Genomic DNA, 24,133 nt, shown 5'->3' with positions numbered 1-24,133 from the left:
TGATATTGCGTTTTTGTGGTATTCAGTAATATCTGCATTGCATTACACTATTATATCCATCTTTGTGTAAAAGCAGCAGTTTAAGTTCCATATACTTAAGAAATACAGAACGCAAATGTGATGTTTGCCTTTGCTTGTGTAGATTGCATTCTGCTAGTCCACTACGAGGGCGAGAAATTACATGCTTGTATTTCACCCAGAATATTAATTTACTTTATTAAGTCCTCTATAAGTCCTCTATTTGTAGCTGGATGACGTCTTTCTCTCACATCCTCATCTTTTTATCTTCATATCTCCTCACGCACATGCTCTCTCACCCGACTTTTAAAATTAATGTCATGCCATGCGTTTCTACCCCAATCAATCTAAGAAAAACAATACTGACCTACCTATTCATTATTAATTACTATTAATGCATGCGAGTGCGCCAAGTTTAATTTTGTTGTGAAGGCCTCCTTGCTGGGAGCGGAGTACGAACCTTCCTAACGGTGCGAGAGAGAATGCCAGCTCAGTTAATTAAGGCGGCAAAGCCCCAGAGTGAGCGAGACTTCACTCGCACTCCTCTTCCCACTTTATGTCTGTTAACTCTCTGTGATCATGACTTTAATCAGTGTTAAGATGTTTTACTTTTACTGGATTAATCTCACAAAACATGTCCAAGTCATGTAGGTTGATAATTTAATTTAATTTAATTTAATTTAATTTAATTTAATTTAATTTCATTTCATTTCATTTCATTTCATTTCATTTCATTTCATTTCATTTCATTTTTTATTTTATTTTATTTTATTTTATTTTATATATTTTTCAAACTTATTTTTATATTTGATTTATTACATATTAAAATTATATTTTATTATACACTAACTAATTACAAATTCAATAAAATAATAAAAAATAAAAAATAAAGCATATACCTTATTACCTGACATTTTTTACATCTTGGTGATATTTTGTGACATTGTGGCATATTATTAAGACCATTCTTTTCATTGTAACAGTAATTACATAATTAAGCATTTCCATATCCAGAAATGTCTGGATCCATTACTTATTTATTTGTTTCTTTGTAATTCCTGTTATTCTCTATGGCTATGCTAAACAATAATAAAAAAGTGTAATTATAACATAAAAAATCATAAAACAAACACTAATAGCAAAAAACAATAATAAAATAATAAAATAAATACATTAATACAACATACTTTTTAAAAAACACTTTCTTTGGAAAAAAGATACTAAAAATGATGCAAAAATCAACTTGAATAATGATTCTGTTTACATTAATATAATGTTTCTGGTCTTATTGTGCATAAATAATCTGTGTATGTTATTAAATAAATAACTTTCCTTTTCAGCCAACTTAAAAAAATCCTACCCTAAATAATTGGGCAGTTTTTTATAATTGTTAATGGCATTTCATGCTGACATTTTCTTTTAGCAAATCATACTTTTTCTTTTAATTTTGGGATGAAATATGACCTGAATATTCTGTTGAAAATTTTCTATGCCCCCCCCTCAGAAGATTCGCTCTCTATCCCGTATCTCTCGTATCCTGCACAAATGTGCTAATGTCCCTCCTCTCATCAGACTCTCTTGCTTGCTTTTTTCTCATGGCCTGTCTCCCTCTTCTCTGCTTTGTCACTCTTTTCATCTTCCTCTTCCCATCTGTACTGCGTTTCTCTACAGTTCTCTGCTTCTGCTTATTCACTGTGTAGTTTTTGATGTGTGTGTGTTTGTCACTCTGCTAAAATTCTATTAACCTGTGGGTCAGCATGTTTGCCCTGTGGTGACTACAGTTTTATTTTAGCTTTAACCGCCCATGCCGTGTATGTGTCAACGAAGGGGATTCTCCCGGGGATTGATGGAGATCACTTATGACACTGAAAGCAACTCAGAGCATATTTTCACCTGGTTTATGTCTGGATATAGGTCAGTGGTGAATAGTGATGCAAACACAAAGAAGTGTGGGTTAATGTGTGCAGTGTGAATGGACAGAAGGTGATGTGTGCGTGTCCACAAGCTGACATGACAAAGAGTTTGTGAGAGTGAACAGTTGGCATATTTTGATTAATGCATGAGAATCTGGGCAGGGGGAAGAAAATACTATCAAAGGCTATCCAAAAAGACTATGGGCATTTCATGCTATTCTGCACTGTCAGAGAAAAAAGTAAAATTTACAGGGGCAGTACCCTCAAAGCTACACCGTTGTGCCTTATCTACCCCTAAAGGATGCAAATGAGCAACTTAAAGGGTACATATTAGTGTTTAAAGTATGAATATTATTACTTTGAGGCATTGGTTCTGTAAATATGGGGTGCATGGATGCTGTGGGGAAATAGCGGCAGCGTTCGAGTGTGTGAATGGCAGTTGGCTCTCTGGCTTCTATAAAGCAGCACCGAATGCCAATTCCTCCGAATCTTTCTTCTTCAGACGGTTGACTTTGCACCGTATCTTCAAGCCTGACATAGAAGATCCACGCCATTGAAAAGCACAGATTCGCGGATGGCATCACAGCTGCTGTTGTGAACTCACCACTCCCCTTCAAAAGCAACCGTGCAACATTGTGTCTACACTGGATTTTTTAAAAGGTTTAAAGGGGGGTAGCATGACAAAAAAAAAAAAAAAAAAAAATACACTGAGAACCAATACAGTCTAAAAGTACAAAATGATTGCAATTTCTGACAGTGTGGGTTACATCCTGGGTTAGTGTATTTATAATTTAAATTAAATTAAGACATTAAGATTTGCATTGTGAAATTTATTTGCACTGTTAGTGGTAAATAAGGCACAATGGTGTACCTTTGATGATATTGTCCCAGTGACAAAAGTACAATTTAATTTTTTAAAATTATTTACAAAAATAATTATGATAAAGTTGTTTCATCTTAAAAAAATTATTTATTATACATAAAGATATTTAAATACTATTTTATAGTAAATGAAGCATGTTATTAATGTCACGGTATGGTGTGCTAGAGATCAGGCAGGGCGACGAAGAATACAATAACACTTTAATAAATCCACAAAAGGTAAAGTCCAAACAGTAGGCACACATGCACAGGGTAACATTCACAATAACTGACAAACTAGAACACAAGAGACAGGATCTAATATAAGGCATATAACGAGGGACTGACAGGTGAGCACAATGATGGTGATTAACTAATGAGAACAGGAACATAATCAAATATGGACACAGAGGGAGAAACCACAGTCAACAGTGGTGTGACAGTTCAGCCCCCTCCTGGAAGATACGTCCTCGAACCGTGGAGACAGGGAGGGACGGAGGGAGACTTAGGACAAAGGAGTGGATATGGGATGGTGACAGGGGAAGGAAAAGGGCTGGCAGGCAGACAAGACAGGTGGAGGTTCCAGCGGAGGACAGACTCCCAGGAGGAGGATGACCAACAGAGTCCAGGGAGGTGACGATGGAGGGAGGAGCCAGGGTGATGCCAGAAGGGGATTAGAGCAGGAGGAGCCAGGCGAGACCCAGGCCACAGCCATGATAGCAGCCCAAGGTGGAGCTGACGGAGGGAGGAGCCATGGTGGAGGAAGGGCTCACAACTCCAGGGGGCCAACCGACGGCGGCAGAGCAGGTGGTGGAGGAGCCCGAGGTGGAGACAAAGAGCCGATGAGCCAGGTCGACACCGAATTTCCGGAGGGCCAAGGCAGAGTAGATGGGGCTGGTGACCGAGGTGGAGATCCACAAGGCCGCGATGGAGCCTGACAGAGCCTGAGGAACAGCGGGACGAGGCGAAGGAGTGGAGGTTCGAGGCCGCAGATGGTCGACGACTGACCAAGGCGGAGTCGGAGGGATGAGCCATGGTGGAGACAAGGGAGCTAGGAGCTATGGGGGAGCTGCTGGGTCAAAAGGCAGAGGAGGAGTCAGGGACTCAGAGGCTGGAGGAGGAGACGAGGTATCCACCAGCCGTGATGCCGATGGAGACTGGCAGACCTGTGGCGATCCCACCGCACAGATGGTGGGCTGAGGGTGAGCAACGTGGCAGACAGGAAGCAGCGGCAAAGTGGCAGATGATGGCAGGGCTGAGGGATCAGTGATAATGAGGCAGGAGAGGGCAGGTGGGGATTTGTGAGTGTCCGCATATAAATCCATGTTAAAGTCAATAGATTCCCCAGAGTTCAGCAGCAGCTCACCCTCGGCGGTGGTGCAGTGGGCAGGGCTTTCCCCAACCCCTCATGCTCCCTTGCATCTGGCAACGGCGCACCTGGTCAGACGGGTCCAGTTCAAGCTCCGAGGCGATCCTCAGCTCTGTCGTTCTCTTCGACGATGGCTTAGGCTCTGCTCAGCAATGTGATGGTTTGCTGGGCTCAGGGTCTGGAGTGGGACTGGTGAGATGCTCCTCGACGGGGCCGATGGTCAAAGGCAATTTGTTGCTCACCAGCACCCACTCCATAAAGGCGGCGAATGATTCCTGAGGTCAACCTCCAGACAGCCACGCTCTGCACTCCTCATTGAGGCTTGCCAGGAAGAATCTGCAGAGACTGCTGTCTGGGTTGCTGGGTTGTGATTGGCGATCTCTACGAAGATCGCCGAGTGGACCTCGAGAGGCATCTCCCTCTGCTCCAGCAGCAGGAGGAGGACACCTGGATGATGTCTGCGTTGAAGGATCGGAAGGAAATCCTTTAAATAATCTTGACCTTGAGTCAAACAAGGATGCATTTTAAAAGGATTTTGCAATTACAAAGGCATGTGAACTGATTAGAGATCAGAATTAGTACATGAGTATTTGAAAATGTCAGCAATGTTCAGTCGTAAAAAATAATTGTGTAGCTTTCGTTTTACGGCAGTCTGAATCCAGTCACAACTATATTCAAATGTTAAACAAAGAAGCTTTGTTTTTATGTGTATGACTATTTTCAGTGTCATTATCCACATATTCCTTTCATTGCTTTCTTTCAAGTCACATGATGAGAGATTTATTCGAAAGTGCAGATGTCTGGTACAGCATAATTCAATATAAAAAGAGAATTCTCTGTTAGTAACCAAGGCCTCTCTCTCTCTCTCAGACCAGCTCTTGTGTTCAATAATACAACACAACTCCTCTCATTCATCTCTTACATGTGTTTGAGGTGTGTATGTCTTTTTTGTGGTCAAGGAAAAAAAAAATCAGTTTCTGGCAGTGAGAAACTGGCAGGTATTTGTTCAGGAAGTGATTTGGTGGAAAGGTCAAGAAGAGAGACAGGAGTATATAGACAGAAGGTGTACTGTGTAAGACTGGTGTAAGCGTAATATTCACCTGGCTGTGGGCATCCATTTATATACATTACGTGTCAAATTTCATTAATGGCAGTTTGGTTCAAGGTATCTAGTTTAGAGGAAGAACACTTCTCCACCTCTTAGCTTTTCCTAGTTGGTGTGTGGACTGGAAGAAAGGGTTTGAGATGAAGATGGTTGCTGTCTGTCAGTCAGAAACTGCACTGTAATCCCCGTTTATCAGAATCCTCCAGAAAGAGAAACTGGAGTCTGTCATTCATAGAATTCCTTGCCTTTTCACTCAGTCTGCCATCCATTATCTCCTGCTCCACAACAGCCTGGGACCTTTGACCTACAGTACATGTTACAATCCCATAACATACATTACACTTCTGTGCAAAAGTTTGAGGTTAGTAGTTATACATTTAACAATATATTTAAATAGAAACAATTACTCTTTTATTTTTATTTAAATAAATGCAACCTTGTTGACTTCTTTTACAAACATTAAAATACTTTACAACCTCAAAGTTTTGAAGGCCAGTGTGTCTTAATGACATTTTTAAGTACTTTATGCTCATATTTCTGGAATGGCTGGTTTTACATTGCCAAGGCAGATTAAAACAAAACAAACAAACAACAACAAAAAAACTGTATTATAAGGTTAAATGTTTATGTGGTCAAAAGGTAAAAGTCTTGCAATGAGATCATAGGGTCTCAAGATAAAATCCTGCATGATTAGATGCAATTTTCAGCATACAAAGCAGAAGCAGCACAATCTGTTTTGTCTAAATTTCTTTCACATGATTTTACAGACTTGATTAACTTGACCTGAACGGCTCTTCATTTTTGCCACAGTTTCCATCCCAAAGTAGTTGTTTATATCAAATCCTGACAGCATAATTCACATTCAACCCACATTTTCTCTTTGTAGATCTTTGTTTATATATATGTATATATTTTTGATTCCACCAGCTGGACTCTAGGTAGCTGTTATATACATGAAGAAAGTGGTGAGCATCGCCATTCATCTCCAAGCTCAGCTCTTCCAGAAGTATGCTTTGTTCTGGTTTTGGAATTTATTTGTTGCTTTTGTTTTATTTAGTCAAAACTCATGACAAATTTTGTCAGTAGAAAAATATGCTTTTTTTGCCCACATAATGATGTAGTTGTGGAATCTACCAGCAGGGGCCTATTCCCAAAGCTAAGCAGCCAAACCTGGACCTCCTTGCATGTGTTTACAGTGTGCTCACATGCTTTTAGTAGCTCCAAGCACCTGATGGCCCTTATGTGGCCAAAAGAGGCTACGATGAGATCATGATGAGGTAATGACAACCCACAGGACTGACATATGTACAGGGAACGCTTCACACGAGCAGCTTGCTTTGCCTGACGGAGGCAGCGTAACTTTTTGGAATGGAGCGTGTTGCCTGGTTGCAGGAAGAAAGAGTTGTCGGCCCACAGATTCCCCTTTTCTCTTCTTCCTGTCTGTGTCCCTCAGTCTTTCAGAGCAGCATCATTCATCTATAATCTGTTTGTTCTTGCTGTTGTCTGTCAGTGCTTCTTCCTCAGACATTTCTTGCCTTCAGCTCACGCGTTCCTCACCTCGATCAGTGATTCTTTACCTAAACTTCTCTGTACAGCTCACTCTTTTCTTTCTCGGTCTCTCTCGTTCTTCATGCAGAATAAACAGCACCTCCTCCAAACAGCTATGCATTATTAATGCTTTAGCATCACTACACAGCAGAACTGGGGCGTGTGTGTGTGATTAGGGGCTGTAGGGGTGTGAGATCACTCAAATGCATGTTTTCTGTTTGTGTTATGTTTATTACGTAGGTGTCTTTCATGAAAACATCACTTTTTTAGACCAAAAGTTATTTAATATTATCTCTTGCATTAAAGAATGTTAAGAATTTAAGATTATTGTTAAATTTGTGACTATTTATTCTTTGATACCTACAACTGTGGTTGGACCGAATCCAGAGCAAGAGATTTTAGTTTGAATGCAAAGATCATATTCCATAACTATATATATAATTTAATTCATTCCTATGATAACAAAGCTGAATTTTTAGCAGTTATTCCATACTTAAGCCATGCACAAAATATGGGATAGTTATATACAATTTTCAGTCATTAAAATGAGTAAATAATATTTAATGTTTAATAAATATTAAATAATTTGTACATTTTGTTTTTTTTAATTAATTAATCCACTAATTCTGCTCCAGTGAATTGATAAGAAGTTTTCAATAGATAATCCTGTGAAAAGTGATTCTTTTGTATGATTTTAATTTTGAACAATACCATCAAGAAAGTTAGGACCTCTGAGGTGGGACAAGGGCAAAATTTATATATATATATTTGGATGGGTTGTGAGATTTGTGTCTGTAGTGTTTTATTAAAAGCCCACCAAAGCATACTGTATTAGTGGATTGTGCTATTTATTCTGTGAGTGACCCCTCCACTTCAGTAGTGTGTGTTCCTTACACATCTCTGACTCTGAGATGTGTAAGGAACACACACTGAGTCTGACTCTCATTTCCCTCTTACACACTGATGAATACACATGTGATCAGAGCTCAACAAGTGTTTCTTGAGCAGTGAAGCCAAATGCAGGACAGACCACGTCACGTCGCTCAGCATTTGAGTACGCACACACACGGCGCTGTCAGGAAAGTATGATTAGATGCTCTCTATGGTGTGACTCACACATATCCTCAGGACCAAAAATGAAAAATTAAATCAGCATATGTCTATTTTTGTCAAGATATCCTGAGATATGTAGTCACCATGGTTGTGGGTATCAGGGCACCAATATGACTGTCAGGTCTGCTGAGTCTTGATAGAAAAGGACAGTGTTTAGCATGCATGTTTGTGAGCGTGTTGAGTCATAGTGCAAAGTTTAAAATGAAAATTGACCCTATATTGACCCTGTTGACACTTTTTCACACATTATTTCATCTTTCATCAAAAACTTGGCATCAGAATTTTTTTATTTTTTAGAAAGAAGTCTTCTATGCTCATCAAGGCTGCAGTCTATTTTAATAGATTTCTATTATTTATCCCTGTGATGCAAAGCTGAATTTTCAGCATCATAACTCCAGTCTTCAGTGTCATATGATCCTTCAGAAATCATTCTAATATGCTGATTTGCTGCTCAAGAAACATTTCTTTTTATTATCAAAGTTGAAATAAGTTGTGCTTCTTAATGTTTTTGTGGAAACCGTGATACTTCCCCCCCCCCCCAGGATTCTGTAATGAATAGAAAGTTTAAAGGAAACTGTAACATTATAAATGTCTTTACTGTCACTTTTGATCAATATAATACATCTTTGCTAAATAAAATACTAATTTCTTATACATTATATTTAGGGGGTGAATAAATGATAACAGAAGTTTAATTTTTGGGTGCACTGTTCCTTTAAATATACTTGCATCACAGTGGATGGAGTATGAATGAATTACTTTTGTTGTGACGTAAAAAGTACATTGTATTACTCCACTGAATCCTCCTGGAAAATTTGTGGGGTCCCCTATGGACCCCTAGAATCATTCCCACCGCTTACCCCATTAGCAACGGCCTTGTAAACGCGTGCACATGTGTGTTTGTCCTCAGAGGAGATTGCAGGTGTGCCTGATTTCACTGGGTGAGTGATTGTTTCGCTCTTTTCTCCTCCTGTTTGAGCTCTTTGTTCACTTGTGTCTCACTGCAGACGTTTGTCAATAAGGCTTGCTCATTGATTAGGCATTGTTTGCTGTGATTTGTACTTGATGAATGAGAGAAAATTAATGCCTGCCTGCGTGCCAAGCTTGTGACCGTGAGTGTGTGTGTGTGTGTGAGAGAGAGAGACACACTCCTGCACCTGCTTTGGGCTTAAGAGATGCAACACGACACATTCTCTTCTGAGAAACTCTCCATGATGAAGCAGCAGCACAGCAGTGTAGATCCTGGGATAGTCTCTGATCGTTAACTCTGTTCTGAGACGAGATGAAAACCTCATGCCTTTACACAAGAGGAAATGCACACACGTGTCTGGCCTGCACTAATCATTTTGGCTGGGAATAATGAATACAGCTCTGCCACATTCCACATGCTCTGTTCATCGTATAGTTAACATGCGTCTCAGCCTCACAGTCCCTTCGTGACCGTTTGATGCACACTACACTTAAACTGCACTTTTATCTGAATGACTTCTAGGAGCAAAGTTGTGTTTACAAGTTTAGGGATGATGCAATAATTGCTTTTGAGGAAGAACTGGTCACTGGATTTGCCTTGTTTGTCAGGTTAGTGTCATCAGAACTTTGAGTTTTGTTTGAAGCAAATAGTTGCAAGTAAACTAGACAACCATGAGGGTTAACATTTACATATATAGTACACTCTCTGAAAAAATTTACAAAATCTGAATCAACAGAGCAGGAACTTTTTGCACCTTTGTACCATGTTTACCCCTAAAGTTCACATTTTAGTACTTTAAATATGCATATTACTACCTGGAGTGTAAATATTAGTTCCGAAATGATACATTTTAGTTCATTTTGAAAGGATACTGTCCCAGTTACGCCTGCATTCCTTTGCCATGGCATGATGGCAACAAAGTTATAACATTTTTGTTGTCCAACAACACATATGGTTTATGCCTTTTTGCTAAACTATTGAAACATTGAGTATTTACAGTCTTCACTTTGACTGTAACCTAGATTTGTGTTTTTTTTAAAACATTTTTTTTTTTGGTGATAATCACTTTTATTCCACAAACGCTGTATTGAATCCCAGATATTCCTGTAAGTGCATTTTCTTCCAACAAGTTGCAGCTTGCATTACATGCAGTTATTTTACCAAACTGGATGAGGGAGATCAAGAGTGCATTGCATTGTGGGATACAGTGTGACGTGCAGTGTGCACTGTCTGCTGCACATTTATCAATTGTCATCAATCATCTTTTGTAGTGCATTCAGAAAATTGGCACAATGCACACAATACAGTATGAGCATTATGGGAATAATCTTACATTCAGTAAGATTTTAGAGATGTTAAAAATGCATTGTATACATACTGTAATCTGCAGAAAAAGTAAAAGTAGTATGCTATTCTAACACACTGAACATAGCATGTCTTTCGAGAGAATGACACACTCACTCTCCCCTGCTCTCCTTTTCTTTCCACTTGACTCCTGAGTTAGTCTTCTGTCTTGTACTTCCTTTTTTTTGGTGAGTGAGGGAGGGGAATGGAGGTATATTTGGAGTGGTTTGGCTTTTCTCAGGTCAGTTAGATTGCTGGGCCAACAAAGGAGGCCTTTCAGGTCAAAGAAGTCAAACAAAAGTACAGAAGAAGTGAGAGCAGCCGAAGCCTTGTTGTTAGTATGCAATAGGGCTGAGAGAGATATAGGATATTTATGATGCATTCACGATCATTTAGGACTAATATGATCAGAATTTGAAAACAAATAACCGCTTCTGGTAATTGGTCAGTCGGGTGCAGTTACTGTCTGATAATCTTAAAATGGCCAGATTAATGGGCCGCTATTGCACACGCACATGACAACCTCTCTGTATGTGTGAACACAAACATCAACACTACATTCATATCCACACGCACACATTCTGCCAACAATAAATTCCCACTAACTGCTGCCTGAACGAGACAATATGCTTCTCATCTATCTCTCTCATTTTCTCCAGAAGATACCAGCCCATCCGCACGCACACAGCGAGCGCTCTCAGTATCACTTCTTATAACACTGCCTCTGAACCCTTATGAGACACCCAGTTGCATTTAAGCCTAATCTTTAGTTTAAGTGAGGCTGTGCTAAAAAGGCTTTAAACCGCATTCTGACTGCAGGGCATCGGCACGTAGGTTTGCACGCGAGAGCAGCGCTCAAATCCCCTCTTTAGTGAGAATTAGCTGAAAACTCCTGCAAGTTTGTAAGACATACACTGGATTTTCTGCTCAACACATTTTCTTTCTTGTAAAGATAGGGAAGACTTTGATGGATTAGCAGTTGGAGCACAAAATAAACCTTGGTCGCCTTTCTGTTATGAAAGTGTGTGATCGGAGTAACAGCTCTAATGTATCTGTATCCAGGAATGAGCAAACACTGTTTTTCATATCATTTACGAATGTGTGCATGTTTTTCATGTTCTTTTAAAGGCATTGAATATATATATATATATGTGTGTGTGTGTGTGTGTGTGTGTGTGTGTGTGTGTGTGTGTGTGTGTGTGTGTGTGTGTGTGTGATAAAACCTATTCTTTGAATGGGCCATGCGTCATATTTTCCTTGATATTTTGAGATAAGCAGTGATGCACACATGCAAAATATTCATCTGAAACAGCAGACAAACAAAACAAAAAACTAAAATAAATAAATAAAAACAGCCAAAATCATGATGATTCACAATTTGACATGAATTTAATTTTTTAACTTAATTTTGTTAAACCTATAGCAATTCTTTAATTCTTAAATCAATATTTTAGTCTATGCTGTTTTCAGTTGATGCATGACATTTTTCTTTTAATTTTAATTTACAAAACATTTTTTGTATAGCACCTGTCACCCAATAATCATAAGGGTCTTTTTTACTTTTGATATGAAGTCTAAGCTTTTAAATTCTGTCAATTTTATCATTTTTAAAACAAAAACAGTGGAAAGATGTCAATAAAACAGCTTATAATTATGCCACATAATGTTAAATTTAACTCAGTAAATGCATTCAATGCCCATAGTTTGACAGTCAACTAGAAAAAAAAATAACTCTGGAGATTTATTATTTTATAGTTATTAATTATTTAATGTCTTGAAAGCAAGTGTTTATTACAGGCACTATTTAAATGTTTATATTTCAAAAAGGTATTGGAGTAGAAACATAATTATATAATTAAAAATTTGATATAAAAACTGCCTTAGTGCAATTTTAATGTTTGCATACGGCTCAGGTTTTATTTGAGTTTTTTAATTATTAAATAAATTTGATTAATTGATAATTAAAGTTTATATTTGGCAAAATCAAAGCTTAAATTTCAGTTTCGGTTCATTCAGTTCATCATACTATGAATAAGTACTGTACTGAAACTTTCTGAACTCAAAACCTTCTGCGAAACAGTCCAAAATGACCATTTATTGAAAGTAAAATGTGGATCATTTTTACTGCATGATGATTTGAGGTACAGAGCTGTAAACTTTGAGTGCAGAGAAATAGGGAAAGATGGACGTGCAAAGAAAGGAAGAAAAATGAAAGACAGTGTGACAGGACAATACATAAAATGAGGGATGATGGAAAAGAGTTTCATTGTTTCTCAGCAGTTACATCCCAAAAATGAGAAGCAGAGTACATGAGAGAGATGGATTCAATCAGTGAAGGGGCTGAATGTCTTCTGCTTTAGTGACAGAGGAATTGAATGGTAGAGAGTCTGTCTTTTCTCTATATGAACGAGTGTGTGTGTGAGATGAGCAGGAGTGTGTCTCATTACTGGCCCACGCGGAAACTGTGCCTGCAGAACTCCACAGGAAGCTTGAGGATTTGAGACTGTAGTGCCTGTCATTCACAAAGATCTACACATAGGCTACTCATCGGTTGCATGTTTCTTTAAGTATTTTGGCTGATTTGATTATGCTTTTATTCAATGGTATATGGTACTCTTTGCTTTATACATTTTATCTTGTTTAAATACATTTGGAAGATGTCAGAATTTTTTTGAAAGCATTTTATACTTTTATTCAGTGAGCAGGCATTAAATTGCATGAAACTGCTACACAACTATTTTAAACATTGATAATAATAAATGTTTCTTGAGAACCAATTTAGCATATTATGATGATTTCTGAAGGACTTCACTGAAGACTGGAATAGTGACTGCTGAAAATTCAGCTTTGCCATCAGAGGGATAAATAACTTTTTAAAATATATTCAAATGGAAGCCAGTCATTTTAAATTGTAATAACTAACTGTAATAACTAACTAATATTTCTGTTTTACTGTATTTTTGATCAAATAAATGCAGCCTTGGTGAGAGTAAGAGAGTTATTTCAGTTCTGAAATAATTTAAGTCATTTCCATCACAGTGCCATATCCAGTTTAATATCATTGTGTGTAACTCCTTTCATGCTTTCCCCAATATTGTGACAAACAGCATTGTATTTAAAACATAGAATTTGAAGGAAACTAAGATATGTGTGTTTTATTTTCAAAATGTTTTGTTATTGACATGGTGAGTCAGATAGTTATTTAAACTGCAAAAAAAAAGGAGGCCTATCTCTTTCCATTAAAATATATAAACATGTATTGTATGTAATGTATTGTACCCTTAACTGCGTTAAACGTGGTGTCAAGTGGATGAATGGAAATGATATGCAGATGAGGTTATGCATACTAAAACTAGACGTTGTAACTCCATATATGGTGATTTCGGGGAGTCAGGGTGGAGATCCACGTGCGCACAATCTTCCACTGACTGGGATTTATAAAGGGATTTTTGCGCAGGTTCTGGCGAACGCGTGGTTTTATAAATCGCAAAACTTTTGTACGTATGCAAAATCTAGCTTTTAGGATGAAAATCTACGCAAAGTTTTATACGCGAGGCCCCGGGTATGAGAGAGAGAGCAGATCTCAATAGTGCATTCAGAGCTGCCCAGCTACATCTGTCTGTGTCTGTCAGTGTTACATGCATTTACATGTGTTCACTGAGATGCGTCTCTATGTGTATGTGAGTGTAATGTAATTTAAAAGCTCTCAGAGTAGGAAGCTGAACGTAATAGTTAGATTAGATACGTGTAATGAGATTGCAGCTCACACACACACACACACACACACACACACACACACACACACACACACACACACACACACACACACACAATCCAGAATGAAACTCTCTCTAATGAATAGCCAGATGATCTCTCTGTGCATTAAGTCTCATGAGCCGCTAAAAGCTGTTATTGCTTTCATCAGACTCTCTGTAGCTGTGAAATGAGAGAGGAGGTTATTGAATTTACTTATGAAAAGCTGATAGTCTACTGTATTACCACATCTTACTTTATTGTACATGTGTGTGTGTATGGGTGAGTGCTGGAGTGTAAGGCCTAAAGCGAACTATAAACGTGTCAGAACGCAATTCAAAATGTGCATTGCATTCTCAGAGTTGCCACGAGAGGTGCTATAGCAAACCTAACATACACCGTCTTCTTCCACTTCCAGCTACTATCAGTGAACATGCAGTGGCATTTACAGGCCATTTTACTTCTGTAATTTGATGGATTTTATTTTATAGATAATTCTGATAATAGCCATACATTCAGTGAGGAAAAAATGAGGACAAGACTTGATTTGATTAGGAATTGATTGGATTGTGAAAAGTGCTCTGTAAATGGTGGTAGTTGGAAAGGTTACAAAGACATGTGTTCACCAATGAATCATTCACAGTAAAACCAAGAACATGCTTTAAGAAAGGAAAAAGGGTCAGATTTGGTTTCCTCTTGACCTCTTCCTCTTGATATAAGTAAATATATAAGTGTTAGTTGAACATATTAGATTTTCTCATATCTGTCCTTTAGGAACACAGGTTTGGTACTGTAAATATATAAATTATTTTATTTTTGTCATTTTTCTGAAAGTCATTTCCATCACGCCATTTCCAGCACATCTCAAATGTATAACTTTCGTGGAAATAAAAAAAAATAATAAAATGGCAGACTCCTTGGTCTTGAAAAGCTTGTATCCTAAATAAATACAATTAAATTATAAACCGTTAAAAAAATATTTTTAGGTTCAAATTGTGAAAAACAAAGTCTGTATTGTAAGATTGACTTCTTTTCTCTGAATTCTGAGTAATTAATCTTTTTTTCACCATACAATAATAAACCCCACCCTACGATAATTTCAACTTTTTATCTGCAACATTTTTTCTTGCAATTATGAGTTTTTATCTTGCGGTTTCAACTTTTCTTCTCAGAATTGCAAGGAAAACAAGTCAGAATCATGAGAAAAAGTTGCAGTTACTATTTTAAATATTTTGTTCTGTGGTATGAACAGGTTTCCAAAGATTTTGATATTTTTAAAATGTAATAATTCATATTTTGTGATGGATTTCATATTTTAATATTAAAAAGAGTGGGTCTGGAATTAGAGTAAAACAATAAAAATCCAAGACAGTTGTCATGTGACCATGTAACCTAAAGAAAACTCACTTGATTACCAGATGCAATATGTCTACACCCATGAAAGTGTTGTTGCTCAGATGTTGCTCTTTCACAGCTCCAGAGAACTTTGGAGTTGACAGTTATGCTTTATTTATATGTAAAGAACTTCAGGACAAATATAAATAGACACAAATGCAGTAAGAGAATAGAGTTTTAGAAATAATGAGAATAGCAGCTCAAATCATTTGGCCTTGGAAGAATTTGATGAAAAATGTTTGTTCACATTACAGTCTCTGACTTTTGATCACAGACTTCAGTATCTATAAGTAAATCTGAGCACAGCCATCTTCTGAAACTCTAATAGTGTTACATATGAGAAAACCAAGGCTTTGTCTCAGGAGAAAAATAAGTGTGCAGACGTCTCAGTTCATCTCATTCCCGTCTAAGAGGAACAAACAAGACTTCTGATGATCTCATTTGTGATTCTTCTTTCCTGTTAGCATGTGACTACTACCTGTTATAGCTTGAAGACAGGACATGGAATATCACTCTGTGTGTGTTTGAAAGGGCACATTTTATGATGATATATGCATGCGGTGTCTGTTCCTCTGAAGTTTCCTCCCCCTTCTTCTCTCCCTCTTTCCCTCTGTCTTTCTCTTTATTCTCTCTCTGGCATGTATGATATTGCTCCCAATGTAATATATACATATTTATGGCCTGCTTTCACTCTCCTCTGCTCTCTCTGAATTATAACCCTGTTTATTTGTGAATTAAGTCCTTTACTGTGTGTATACATCAGTTTCTCTGGGACTAGAGCCACACTCCGGTCTGATTAATTGTATTGTCCTTTTCCTGCTAACGCACACACACACACACACACACACACACACACACACACACACACACACACACACACACACACACACACACACACACACACACACACACACACACACACACACACACACTTGTGTGTACACAGGAGCAGCTCTGAGTTAATTTGCAAGTTATTCTCAGGATGTCAATGTTTTCTCATGTATTAATGAACCTTTTCAGTGTGACTGAGAGCTGCACTGATTTAAACTCACATATGCAGACCTACCAACCTGTACGCATTTTACGTAGCGGCTATGCATTTTGACCTCAAAGTACGCTGGTATGATTTGTCACTCTAAAATATGCAAAAATCTAGTGACGCCTCAAAGTATTCAAAACAAGCAACAGAAAAAGATGAAGGTTTCAACCAAATCAGACCTTTTATTATTATTTTTTTTTGCATTTAAATAATGTCTGCATTTTATTTCTCTCCTAGCAGCCTATAGTTTATAGTTTGAGTTCAAAGCGGCTCGCGCTCACCCCGTCAGATGCTCTGACAGAACAGCTGCGTGTGAGGCTGACAGAAATGCGCTGTTTAATGTGTTTGAGATGTGCTGTTTTCCTAAATGCATAACTTACATTTCACTGGTATATTATCCATCTATAAATGTAAAAAAAAGCCATGGAAATATTTCCATTTTGCTGTCAGAATTGCATGAGCTTTTGCTTTGCGATTCTCCACTAATCTTCCTTCATTTAGAACGAATGCCTCCGCGTGCATGCACGCCAAACAGACAGAGCTCAATGAAATAGGAGCACAATAACCATAGACATATTTATAATGTCTATGGAAATATTTGTAGTTGGACAATAAATGTGACATATGTAGAATTTTGAACCTACGATTAAGTGTATTTGTATGATAGTACTAACTGTGAAGTGTAATGGGGTAATCAAAATAGCCTTTTTACTCAATTAGTCTGTGCTTTTTATAATTTTCATTTTTAGTTTAGTAACTTTAACTTCTGCTTTAAAATGATTCTTTTTGTTTTTAGATTGCAATGTTACAGTAATAATGTAATGTGATTTTAACGCTTTTTTGTACATAATATATGCCTACATGCTTACATTCACTTTATTTGTTTAATCCAAATACAAAATGCTGAGATATATAGGCTACCATATACTGCAAATCAGCCAAAAAATACAGATGAGAATTTTTGCTCATATCGCCCACCCGGAAAAACATTTCCAAGGTTGACTAGTCTGCATATGCGATTGACTTGACAGAAATGACAAAACATTTTGTTAGAAAATAATATGACAATATAAGTAGTAGTTTTGTCAAGAAGAAAAATGGAAATCAGCAATTTATGACTTCACGGTCAATATAAATACAGTCAAAATAGTAATAATGTGAAATATTATTACAATTTAAAACAACTGTCTTCTATAGGAATACATTTTAAAATACAATTCATTCATGTGATGCAAAACTGAATTTTCAGCATCATTACTCATGTCTTCTTATTATTATCACTGTTAATACCGCTTAATATTTTTTGTGCAAAACATGATTTCAGGATTCCTTGTTACATAAAAGAAAAAATATTAGATATTAGAAAACTTTTGTAACATTTTAAATGTCTTTACCATCCCTTGTATCAATTCAATGCATCCTTGCTGAGTAAAAGTTTTATTATTCAAAAAAAAAAAAAAAAAAAAAAAATAACATTTCTTTTGAAAGGAATTATTATTTTTATTCAGTAAGTATGCATTATATTGATTAAAAGTGAAAGTAAATATTTCAAAAGATTACAGTAGATTTCTGCACTTCACTATTCATTTCAACAAAATGCAGCAGGTGCTGTTCATAGAGCTTAACCTGTATTAAAGATGATTTCTTTAGAGACATCAGATGAATTTTCAGTACCACCTGTTAAGAACATTTCAGGACACATTCCTCTTACTGTCGGACATAAATTAACGCATCATACCTTAGCATTTTATCAGCATCGCTCATTTGCAAATGCAATGTAACATGCCGCCGATATTCCTCGTGATTTTTCTAAACACATCTGTTCCGCAGTCAGCCTCTCCTGTGAGTCCGAAAGCGAGGCAGTTGCATTTCTGACACTTTTCCAGTAAATCTGTTTTGTAGCCTGTCTATAGCATTCCTCCAGAGTGTGTGTGTTCTGTTTTGACACAGCAATATCCCTCCTGACACTTTCCTAAATAAACTGTAATAGATATCATGAAAAGCTGACTTTCTCCTCATTCCACAGCCACAAACCATTTAGGAAGCTGTCAGCGGTCGCACGCTTTAGCATGCCGCTTCTGCAGAGAACACGCAAACCAAGTCTGAGCGCACATTAGCACAAAGTGCCGCGGGGTTTTGCTATAGCTTCAATAACATGTTTCAGTGAGGGAGAACAACTTCCATAGAATACTAATATCGTTTTTGTGTCCACATCGGAAATTGCTGTATGATTCACAGGCTTTTACAAGACGACATCTGTCTGTTGTTTCTGTATGTCTTTCTGTAAGTGCTTGTGTGAAGTGTTTCTGTGAAAGACTGAAATATGCAGTTGTTCTGACACTTTATTAATTATGTCTTGATTATTTATGTGTAATGGACACAATAGCAAGAATGCAGTAAAAAAGTAAAAAAATGCAACTACTGGATTATGCTTCCCATAAACAAAATATTATATAATTATTAATAATATAATTGTAGAATTACATTTAACTGTTTGTGATATTTTTATGAAATTGACTAATATGATTTGCATGTTTATAAATATATTTGTTTTATTTTGTAATATCTGATGAGGGAATGAAAATGTACTGCATTGTAGAAATAATATGTTTAATTGCTGCAGCAAAAGCACACATATAGAAATCATGGCTTTCACACTTTATGATTGACTGCCTCAGCAGTGGATAGATACGCAAGCACACCGAGTTCTTATAGAGACCTTTGCTGATTCATTTGTTAAACTCTGTGCTTATCGATCACATTATACACACATGCCCTGACTGGAACTAAATTATTCAGAGCTGTTAAATAGGCATTCTTAATTATTCACAAGCTGCTCTGATGTAATTAATATTGTAGAGTTGTGTGACAGACCAAGTATTTTTCTTTCTTTCTTTCTTTCTTTCTTTCTTTCTTTCTTTCTTTCTTTCTTTCTTTCTTTCTTTCTTCTCTTAGTATAAAGAGGTGTGTATTTTGGGTCTTTGGTGGTCTTTTGGAAATAAAAATGTGTGTATTATAATAAAATTAGGGGTTGCACCGACTAGAGTAGTCGACTTTAAAGGGGTCATATGATGCAATTTCAAGTTTTCCTTTCTCTTTGGAATGTTACAAGCTGTTTGTGCATTGATAAGATCCCTAAAGTTGCAAAGACTAAAGACAACACCCAACTTTTCACGCAAAGAAAGAAGGCATAACTTTGATTCTGTCACAGAGATGCTGTGTGTTTCGATGTGAAAGCGAAACTACTTTGTTTGGTCTTCAAAAGAGGACACAACTAGAAATCAGTGGTTAAGTTGTATTTACAACACTGTTCCAGAACAGTTCAACTCATATATTCAGATGTGTGCAGCACATTTTATGGAGGACTGTTTCTTGATCCTGAGAAGGCTGTGCACAAAGGCTGTTTCTATAAAGTGTGGCAATTTCAACTTTGCAAGGACAGTCTGGTGCTTATGACTCACAGCCTGTAAGTACGTTTTCATATTTAAAGGATTTGACATTCAAACGTGAGTTTTGAGCAGTGTAGAGTAGCGCTTGTTGTTTATTGTTTCTCTGATCACAAATGCAGATATGGTTTTATGTTTACGTAAGTGATACACAACACAAGTAAAAAGACAGCATAAGTCATTATAATCCGTAATTATGTCCCCACTGGATGCAACAGATGCCTCGTTTGTAAATGGGTTTTATTGGTTTTGTCGCTTTAGAAACCAAAACCATTGGTTTTAGCGCTGTGTCATATGCCATAGCTGTGCACAAGGTGTTTGAGTCTCAGGTTCAGGCTTATTTGTTCATTAATGACGTCATCAGCAACTAGTCAACGTCGACTTGACTTTCATCTCATAAAAGTCGACTTTAAAAAAATAGAAGTCGTTCCACCCCTAAATATAATATAATATAATATAATATAATATAATATAATATAATATAATATAATATAATATAATATAATATAATATAATATCCAATTGATCAAATGTGGCAGTAAAGACATTTATAATGCAATTTATAACAGTCTCTTATAACACTTAAGTGTTCATGGACTCATATTGACCTCTCCAATTTGGATTTTGTCATCGGAGAGTGTGCGGAGAGGCTCTGAGTGGACATCCGCGTGCCTCCCATTTTTTATCAGTAGGCTTCAAAAGCACCAATTGCACATGCGCAGGCTGTGTGAAGAAGCCTGTTGTTACTCGAACCTGTACAATCGGTCGATAAAACAATATAAAGGCAGCCAGATGTGCAGTTATTCTGGGCAATTGTTTGTTCACATGTTTGTTGCAGAGTAGACCATCAGCGTACGCGTTTGGTGATATAAATACAAGTAGTCCGTGTACGCGTACGGATTGCTCATGCGGAAAGTATAACACAAGCTTTATGTATAGCAGCCTATAGAAACAGCTGCTAATGAGGCATCTACTGTATGTATGTATCTGTGGTTTTTACTCTTTACTTTTCTGACTGTTTGTTAGCAAGAGGTGACGCATTATGGAAACTGACACCTTTGTCCACTGTATCAGAACTTGGTGAGAAGTCAAGTCTCTGTTCATGAAGTGTTCAACATTCAATTACCACACCTCTCTAAACGAGTCGAGGGATTCACATCAAAAAGAAATGAAAAAAGAGAGAAACAACAAGCCTTGAAAAAATATCAGAACACTTCAAACACAGGACCAGTTGTTCTTCTCAGAGTGTTACTAGATAAGACAGAAGATCACACAGTAGAGAGGCGAGTATGTACAGATGGAGCGTATTGATGTTTCAACAATGTGTCTGGTCTGGTGGGAAGACAGGGGCAATGTTCAGAGCAGCATACTGTCATGCTACAATGTAAATATAGCTTAATAATAGAACATGGTGCTGGAAACACCAAGCTCATGGGTTCGATTCCCAGAGAATACATGAAATACTGAAATCTATACCTTGAATCCTTCATAAATTGCTTTGGGTGAAAGCATCTACAAATGCCTGAATGTAAATGTACTCTTTATATTTCCTTAGGATACAGTGTGTATTAGGGTTTTGAGGTATTATTGCAGGTTATTTCGATTTAGAATGAATAAGAGATCGTTCACACAGAACATGTTTTTCCATTCCATTGTGCTGCCTTTCCATTGTTTTTCTATGTAAATGTGCTAGATGGACCCGTTTGGCTGTTGCATTCGCATCTCACGTCATTTTTTAGCATCCCGTGCATGACATGATATTCTAAAAACAAGGCACTCAAGTTAAAGTAAATTCAACTTAAAAAGGAACATTTTGAGGCCTTGTGTTTTTCCTTATTCCACTATCCACACAGAACACATTTTTTTTCTTTTTTGCAGCCATCTTTGAAACATCGGGCATCCAAGTGCAACTCCTATCTCTTTGAATGGGGAAACAACAAATTCTGCAAAACTGTTCACTAGGCTTCTGATTAAATTTGATATTTGAAATCACCAAAGAAATCTGATAAAAACTGTGTCATAAATGTTGTTTAGTTTGCTCAAATAGTGTTCTAAAAAGCTTATTATTCAGGCTAGATCAGCCAGTGCGCATGCGCAGTCCTGAGCGCACGTCTCAGAATGCTGACTGTTTCAATAGCAACCGGGACACTTCTAACGGCAGCTGCAGTGATGCGCTGACTTTACCGATTAGCGATTGACTTCTTCATTCAGAAGGCGGGGTTTCCTGTGATTGAGTGGCCATATTGAGCATTGCATTTTTCCCCATTCAAAACTATACGAGTGACATGTCTTGGGTATTCTATAGTCTTTGATATGTGCAGTATATAATGTCTGATAATGCAGTGTGCTCAATTTGACATTCCGTTTCAGTGCAAGAAATGAACTGAACTTTATGTTTAATTTTACTTTCTAGAATTTTAATTTGATTGGACTGTCCAATATTAAATGTTTAGACAAAAACCTACATTTAATTTGGAGATGATGCGTAATACATACATGCTGTATTGAAATACATGAGACAACAATGTGGCATAATACTCAGTCCCTCCAGGATTTGGCGATTTTGCGATCGCTGAATTTAATGTTCACTTTAAATGTCCACTTTAAATGTTCAAGCTCTTTAAAGCAGGATGGATTCTGATTGGTTGTCAATGTTTTGACAACCAAAAAATGGGAATGTACTCACAAAATGTACTGAAAGTGAGTCCAATGATATTCATCTGTGTTGTTATCATATAGTTGTGATTTTAATTTTGAAACTATTGGATGTTAGATGACGATTTTATTGGTTAATGTTATTTGCCCCACCCACACTTTCCTGATTACATCAGCAGAGGAGAAAAGGCAAAGAAAGTTATTAGATTTGAATGAAAACAAACATTTGTTCCTGTGGAATCATGTGCAGTATTGCAGGATATGGTTAAATTAGCTATGCAAGTTTTTTTATCTTGAAGATATGTATTTTTGAGGTGAAATCTTGCTATGTTGGATGTAATCTCATTACGTTCTCCTGCAGAGAGTCTTCTGGGAAACTCAACACAGCTTAGAGTTTGAACTTCATAAATAGAGGGCAGTTTCATTTTGGTGTCTTGTGCAGACATATTTGAGTGAGTATGAGTATGTGTGATGTGCTGTCGCAAACTGTCTCTCTCTGTCGCATACAGTAGATGATGTGAATGTTGTGTTTACAGTCCGTGTGTGTGTGTCTGTGCATTGAAAAGGACCGGAAGCTTCTGAGACAAGGTCAGCGAGAAGAAATGAGTTTACTTTTTTTCCCTTGTCCTCTTTTTAGCACTGCGAAGGCCAGAAAATCTTCTCTCTTCTCCATCCAGGTGTTTTTTTCTCTCCACTAGATCGATCTAGGGCATGATAGAGCCGTCATTTATCAAAGCTGATCTTACTGGATCTTTCAAGCGTAGACCCCGTTCTCACAGCAGATGCTCTCCACTGGCTGTATGACAATCTTCACACACACACTCACCTTCAGTTGTAGGCATTCCAGGAATAATGAGCCGCTGTCACACCACATCTAATTACAGTGAGCGTTCACGCTCTGTTAGGCAGTGAAAGCTGGGGTCAGGAGGCCGTTGCTGCAGGCCACGCCAGCTCGATGCACCCTGCTTGCACCCGGACGCGTGGGGAAACGTGCGGTTCATTCAGCGCTCTTTAATCAGCTGGTTCTCAGAGTGTGTTTGAGAGTGTATGAGACTTTAGGAGAGTGATGGACTGTGACTGAGATTGATGGTGTTGCAGAAAAGAGGGTGAATATGTTCAGCTCAAAACGTTCTTATTCTCTCTGTCCATGATATTAAACATTCAAATGAGGCTAAAGGATGAATCTCACAAAAACATGGTGATTTTCACCTACAAATTCTCATTAGCATAATGCATACAAACATTTGATTTGTAGTTTCAGTTATTCTCAAGTGGTGTTTTAATGAGATTCAAATTAATACAGTCCTTTTGTACTGTACTAGAATAAAACAGTGGTTTTCAAATATGTTCTTTGTTACGTTCCTTTTTTAAAACACAAAAAGCAAGTCTGTTTGACTAATTTGCTAAGTTTAAATCTTATGAAGTCATGCAATAGTTTTGTGTGAACAAAAATTACACCCGTATTCACTTAAATTTTCTTACTTTGCCATTTATAATCTGGTGGATTGATCTTCATATACACTAAAATGTCTTTTTTCATATAAATACACTGCAATAAGACTTTATAATTTTTTTCCAACTGTCATTTTTTTTTTTTTTTCACC

The 24,133-nt window shown here is 37.3% G+C and overlaps 1 protein-coding gene across 2 annotated transcripts in view; it reads left to right on the top strand.

The window, feature by feature from the left end:
- The window catches only part of LOC109087521 (MAM domain-containing glycosylphosphatidylinositol anchor protein 1-like), a 179,075-nt gene that overhangs the window by 3,228 nt on the left and 151,714 nt on the right, over positions 1-24,133 (top strand). The gene's annotated exons all lie outside the window — the stretch shown is intronic.

Source organism: Cyprinus carpio, chromosome B13 (genome assembly GCF_018340385.1).
Source record: "Cyprinus carpio isolate SPL01 chromosome B13, ASM1834038v1, whole genome shotgun sequence".
Lineage (NCBI taxonomy): Eukaryota > Metazoa > Chordata > Actinopteri > Cypriniformes > Cyprinidae > Cyprinus > Cyprinus carpio.
This window is presented reverse-complemented; position numbering and strand designations above follow the sequence as displayed.